The sequence below is a fragment of the Branchiostoma belcheri genome, unplaced genomic scaffold, assembly GCF_001625305.1.
Source record: "Branchiostoma belcheri isolate BF01 breed outbred unplaced genomic scaffold, Haploidv18h27 scaffold63, whole genome shotgun sequence".
Lineage (NCBI taxonomy): Eukaryota > Metazoa > Chordata > Leptocardii > Amphioxiformes > Branchiostomatidae > Branchiostoma > Branchiostoma belcheri.
In genome coordinates, this window is record NW_017804276.1 from 1,866,707 (window position 1) to 1,873,784 (window position 7,078).

The window sequence follows — 7,078 nt, forward strand, 5'->3', positions numbered from 1 at the left end:
TTCCCTTAGCTAGCCATGTCGGAATATCCTACGTTCTCTCCCTCTCACCTCTGCTTGGAGAGTAAGTTTACATACTAGTAACTCAGCTCAAACACAATGTGGGGTTGTGTGGCGTAGCGGCAGAGTGCTCGACTCGGAACCAAGAGGTCCCGGGTTCGAGTCCTGACATGCCACCTGACATGCCACCGATCTTGTGCCCTTGGAAAAGGCACTTTACACGACTTTCCTCATTTCCCTCAGGTGATAGCCTGGTATCCAGTCTGATCGTGATTGGGGGTATTGGGGTGTTCAGGCAGGTTGTGTCTTCGGGGGCTCTAATAGCTTCCCCCGCCCAGTGCAACAGACCGTCCCGGTAGGAGTGTTACGCTAATCAGAGACAGTATGCTTGGGGATTTGGTTTCCCCCCAACACGATGTTCGTGGAGGGCTAATTAATCTCTCGTGAAATACACACCGGGAAACCTATGTGAGGCGGGCGGGCTAGAGCTCTTACGGCCCCGAGCTCTTACGGCCCCGACCACGATCAGACTGGATACCATGCAGGCTAGGCCTGTACATGTATCTCAGCTATCAGGTACATTTTGTACGTGTTTGTTTGTGCCTTGAAACACTTCTAGCCTTAGGGGGAGAGGTTAGTGTCAGAGGTCAGTTTACATACTAGTAACTCAGCTCAAACACAATGTGGGGTTGTGTGGCGTAGCGGCAGAGTGCTCGACTCGGAACCAAGAGGTCCCGGGTTCGAGTCCTGACATGCCACCGATCTTGTGCCCTTGGGAAAGGCACTTAACACGACTTTCCTCACTTCGCTCAGGTGAAAATGAGTATTGTATTGTCCCCTGTGTTGGTGGCGGTCACCACTTCATACATGTTGGAATATGTGGTTATGAGACTGTAGCCTGGTATCCAGCCTTGTTAGCTTTAGTCCTTTTAGCGAATGTCGTGAACACCTGCACTGTGCATCAGGGATTAGTTAGGCCACACCGCCTTAATTTTATGGATGACATCCGCGCGCATTGATTTTCGCCTGTTCTAAAAAAAATCACCTCCTCCGAGGCTCTGGCCTGGGTTCCATCCTCCGTAGTCCATGGTAGCTAGCGACAATACAGTTTACAGGGAGCCGATGGTAAAGTTCTACGGAGGACGGCACCCATGCCAGGCTGCCGAAGCTCCAGAACTCAGTACAGTAACGATTCACAAATTCCGCAAAATGCCAACCTGAGCCGGTGTGACAGAGATCTCGCACCCCAGTGATTTCGCACCCCCCGGAGCGAAATCACTAGCGATCTTGCACCCCCCGGAACGATATCACTAGTGATCTCGCACCCCTTTGGTGATCTTACACCCCTCAATCGATTTGTTCATCCCGTATGTGTTCTGTTACGGCCTTCGTAATTCACAGTGGTTACTATATCAGATGCTACCTATTAACAAACATTATCCTCTAGTATGACAATACCAATATTCAGTAATTACCTTCGCCAAGAAGGTTATGTTTTCGTGGCGGTGTGTCTGTTTGTCTGTCTGTCTGTTTGTCTGCCTGTTACCACCATAACTCAAGAACGCTTGAATATATTGTCTTGATACTTGGTAGGTGGGTTGGTCTTGATGAGACCTCGAAATGATTAGATTTTGGGCCCCTTAGCGGCTTGTTATGGTACTGCAGCAGAACTTCCGGTTTTGATATCTCGTGATCTGAACATGCTAGGGTCATGAATTTTGCATGATAGATAGCTCTTGCCCTGGGGAATAACTGACGTAAGTTAAGACCCCCTAGCAGCTTGTTTGGGAACTGCAGGGGACTTTAAGTTCAAATGTTTAAAGGAGGATAACTCAAGAACCAGTTGAGGAATCATTGTGATTTTTGGTATGTAGGCAGCCTAGATGATGCTTGACATAATGAGATGACAATTATGCAAATAAGGATATAATTTGCATTGTTAATGAGGATATTCTATAAATCTGTTGCATGCCATGATAGGACTATTCAGACTTGTGACATGTGTAATTGGACAGGAGAGGAACATGGCCATATAATATTATGTAAATTGGGGGCTAATTTGCATAAGTCATAAGAAAAAGCTATAATTTCATTGTTTTTAACTGCCAGGAATTTGATGTTTGTGGCGTTTGGAGGGTGAGCAAAGCTGAATATCATTAAAAATAATTTATTCAAATTAAGACCTCATATGCATAATCTAATATAAATTAATGTGAACATCAGTTGGCGAAGGTATGAGGTCGTGGAACTCTAGTTGTATATAATGCACAAATCCATTTTTGTTTACCTTTCATGTTCTTTTGACTGCAAGGGTACGTTCCTTAGGTTATTGAGGCAATACAACACACCAAATTGAATTACATGTATTCAAATTTTATTTCCATAGAGTCTTCTCAACAGTAACAGGAAAAGTAACAGAAGAGCGATCTAATTTAATCGCGTATATGAATAGCATTCACGTGCACAGTACTAGTGTGCTGTACAGTCTCGGCCGTTTTGACGATGGGGGCCTACATTTTGGACACTCTCAGTCTTCCAATGGCATGCTCCTTGCTTATTTGGCCGAGAGTCCAATGCTAGTACATCTGTAGTGAAACCATTCGGAGCACAGGTTAAACTTTCCGATGCTCTGTGGCCGTCTGCAGTCACAGTAACTGTCTCTACAGTGATTCTCCGTTCTGTCTTCCTTTTCAGGAACTTTGGAAAGGCTGTCAGGTTCTCTGCTTCCAGGCAGGACAACAGTTAAATTTCTATAATAAAGTTTAACAACAATAACAACAAAACAACTATATACCGGGCAGACAGAACAATTTTCAAAATGTTTGGCGGGGGGGTGCGAGATCACCGGGGGGTGCGAAAACACTAGTTTGGGGGGTGCGAAAACACTAGCTTGGGGGGTGCGAGATCGCTAGCGATTTCGCCCCGGGGGGTTCGAGATCGCTAGTGATCTCGCCCCGGGGGGGGTGCAAAATCAGGGGGTGCGAGATCTCCGTCACACCGGCTTGTCGTAAAAGTTGATATGTACTATATATTGCAATTCACAACACCAGCTTTGTATTCCTGTGGTTTATTAGCTGCAGAGCTGGTTTAGCTGCATTTTTTTGCTGGACTTTTTTTTTATTCGCCCACGCTCACTAGTTTGAGTGTCTTCAGAGGATGTCATCCATAAAATTTAGTCAGTGTGGCCTTCAATTCAATGCGGTAGTCTTTTTGATTAGCATATCTCTTTCAATTCAATGCGGTGGTCCGAAAGTTTGGACCCTGGCGAAATTATGAGAGTCAACTTCAACTCAAATGAAGCTATTTTTTTTTCTCTCGATCTTGCCGACTCCCCCCAAACCAACAAAGTACTTTCCCTCAGCAGGCGGTCTGAATGATGGATCTAACGCTAGTCACTGTCTGCCCTCGGGCGGGAATGTACATTACCTGCACATTTGGAAGTTGTTTCATTGCATACATACATGTAGTTAAACTGAGTGTACTCATCGCTTTATATCAAAGGCATCCAGTGCAGTTTTTAGGGCTTGGAAACCATATTTTTCAAAGTCAATATTGTAGTCATTTATCTACATACAGAGTTAAAACCACACTATCCCAAAGTACCCTCTTGGAGCAAAAATACCCAAAATTCTTACGAAAAATGGTTACTGGAAGGACCCTGGGTTGATTTTTAGGGTAATACACATAAAATAAAGGACTCAGCATGGGGCTTGTTTGTTCAAAGTATGAAATACTGATTAAAATGTGCTAATGTGAAGCAGTATGTGTCAATATCATAAAGATTTCTTTATTCAGAAAATTTCCAGTTTTGCTGCCCTGAAATCGCATTGGATGCCTTTAAACTGAGTGTACCCATCGCTTTATATTAAAAAAATAAGGTCTATTTACCACCAAAACACCGTAGAAAAACATGTCCCGAGCACGAGATAAAAAAACCGGAAGCTCTGCTGCAGTATCAAGGAAAGCCGCCAGGGAACCTAAAATCTACTTGTAATCATTTCTCCAATACTACTTTTTATCATTTCTCCAATAGGTCAAAACCTAATCACATAAATGAATGAATGAATGAATGAATGAATGAATGAATGAATGAATGAATGAATGAATGAATGAATGAATGAATGAATGAATGAATGAATGAATGAATGAATGAATGAATGAATGAACTTTATTGCTCGACAATCGTACAATCGTACAATGTGTGGCAGTAAAAAAATAATACAAAACTAAACTATCTTATTATATTTGAAATGTCATCTGATTTGATATTATTTGATGTATGTCTATTTTGGACCACTTATTCTTCAGTTACTAAAGTTCGTGCTTACCATTAAGTTAACTTATCTTAATTTGATTGTACATAACTTTGTTAAGCGATTACTGTATGTTATATTGTTATTATTTTCATTGTGTTTGGAACTTGCCCCCCCCCCCCCCAGGGTACATTGAAAAGCAACCTTCAGGGCCATATGTTCCCTGGTTAGATAAATAAATAAACAAACAAAATTAAAACAAAGTACGTTGCATTGGATGCCTTTAATTGATATGATATTGATATGAATCTTTATTGCATGTTCTTGCCCAGATGGGCTAAATGCACAAATGTGACCAAATGTGGTCGAGAGGATAAAAAACATATTATTTCATACTGGAACGCTATATTCTAATGCTAAATGCTAGGAGTCTATATATTACAACAATACAATATACTACCTATCATCTACTGTTAGTTGTCCTTTCTTCTCTCTTTTTGAAACATCTGGAAACATAATTACATAGTTTGTCTACTATACATTCGTTCTTGCATGACATCAAGTGTTTAAACGTGTCCTGCTTTTAATGAAACATCCAACACATGCCAAAAACTCACTGCGACTGCTTGTCTCCAGTTGTAGCCTTTCCCTCTGCAAATCCCATGATTGGGAACTTGATTTGCCCACACACGTCAGCCTGTCTATGTTATTATTGCCATCCATGGCCGCTATGAATATCATAGCTCATTTGTATGCTACGTAGAGGTAGCATTCCCACTGAGGTATCCGCTTGGGCATACAGACATTTGCGATAATGTGAAAACCGAGGTTAGGCCACAGCAAGTAATTTTTATGGATGACTTCAACGCGCGCATTAATTTTCGCCTGATTTTGGAAAAAAAAACTATGAAACAAATTTTGTTGCCTTCTGACAGTGGTCAACATGCCGAAAATGGGCAAAGATGTGTTGCCATGCCGAAAGGTGGATGGCAGATAACTATGAAGAGAGGATACAAGAAAAGGCTCTGATTTAATGTTTTGTTTCTTACTCCGATGCAGTGATATGTGATGCTAGCTGTGTATATGTGATGTTCCCACTGAATAAAACCATTTGTACAATGATTGAGTCAAAATTTTAAAATGTAGGAACCTTGTTTTTTCGGCCCGTCTTTTTTTTTCGCCCGCTCGCTAAACCACCCTGGCCGGCTGGATCGTGTTTTGCGGGTAAAGTTGCTTGGAGGGCCGAGAAGAAACCGGCGGCGACCCGCTGTACTCTGGCTTCCAGGGTATCACTCCCTGACTCCACCATAGCCAAACCGAAAATATTAATCTCCAAGCAGATCCTAGGGTCGGCAAAAATAGAGTATCAAATTGGTCAGGCAGTATCCAATTGGCCACACACACACAAAAAACGGGCCATATCATGATATATAAAAGGCTAACGATCATTCCCCCACAACCTCTGCTTGGAGAGTACGACAACATAGCCTTCTGACGAAGGTAATAAAACGGACAGGCCCTGTCGGGAAGAGGATGACTTATTAGCCGCACCTGAGAACCGGAGATACGGCAGGCAGGGACGGCTCATAAATACGTGCTGTCAGGGTGTGCATGCATCTTTCAAAACAGGGACGGTACATTTTGTGTGTTGTCAGTGTATACAACACACACATTTTCCCTGGGGACATGTTGGTTCTGAAGCCAAGGAATTATCCTGTGTATGCCCTGGGAGTAGTGTGGTATCCAGGCTATGTCTATTATCCATATATATATATTCAAGAAGTCAGAACCTTCTTGGCGTATTTTTATCTTATTTTATTCACATATATTTATTGAGTACTGGGCAAAAAGCACAAGTTGCTTACATACCACCTTCTACTCAAAAATATACAATGAGTGTAAAACACATTGACAAGATACATGCATAATTACAAGGTGGGTAAAACCGATATAGATACAAACAAGACAAGTTGGTGATCTATCAAAATTTACGAGAATCTACCAGTACAGTAAATGAAGTTAGGACCTACATCGAAAACATGGCGTATATAATCCGAATTTTAACAACTTTACCCCCCTCCCCTCACGCCCCCTCATTAGAATTGCCGTTATAGTAATGAAGGCAGTACGTAGTTTTTTTGAGAGGCATGAGTAGTATTGATAACTATCACGTGACGCGTGCATGCTCCAGCCATGGCATGCCACGCACTTGTCACGTGATGCCATTAAATGATCACGGTTCGTGGCTTCGACTAAGGCCACAGCACGTAATATTTATGGATGACATCAGCACACGCATTGATTTTCGCCTGATTGAAAGCTTTTATCTTTCAGTTACAATGGATGTCACGTATTGTTGTAATACATGTATTATAAATTGGCAGTAAACCTAGCACAATATGGGTATCATTTCTTGTTGAACAAGGTTTATGATGTCAAAATTTGAAAATGTAGGAATCTTGTTTTTTTTGTCCACCTTGTTTTGTTTCCGTCCTATCGAATTAGATTTGGAGTCTGCGTAGGATGTCATCCACAAAATTTACTTGCGATGGCCTAATAATATATTTGCTCTCCTTACAATATACATAAACATAGCATATATACTTACAGGTTAGAGGGTTTGTCCATTGACATTTGGCATGGTTTAATTTGAAATTCCTGTACTGGATTTCCCTTATATATAGCTGTGGATTTCAAACACATTGTACCTTTCCTTAGCCAAGGACATTATATCATAAGGGACTATCTAATAGTATGTAATGTCCTTGCAAATTGCTTCAGCGGATTTCAAATTCAGCTTTCTTACAGATCTAGGTCAGTAACTAATT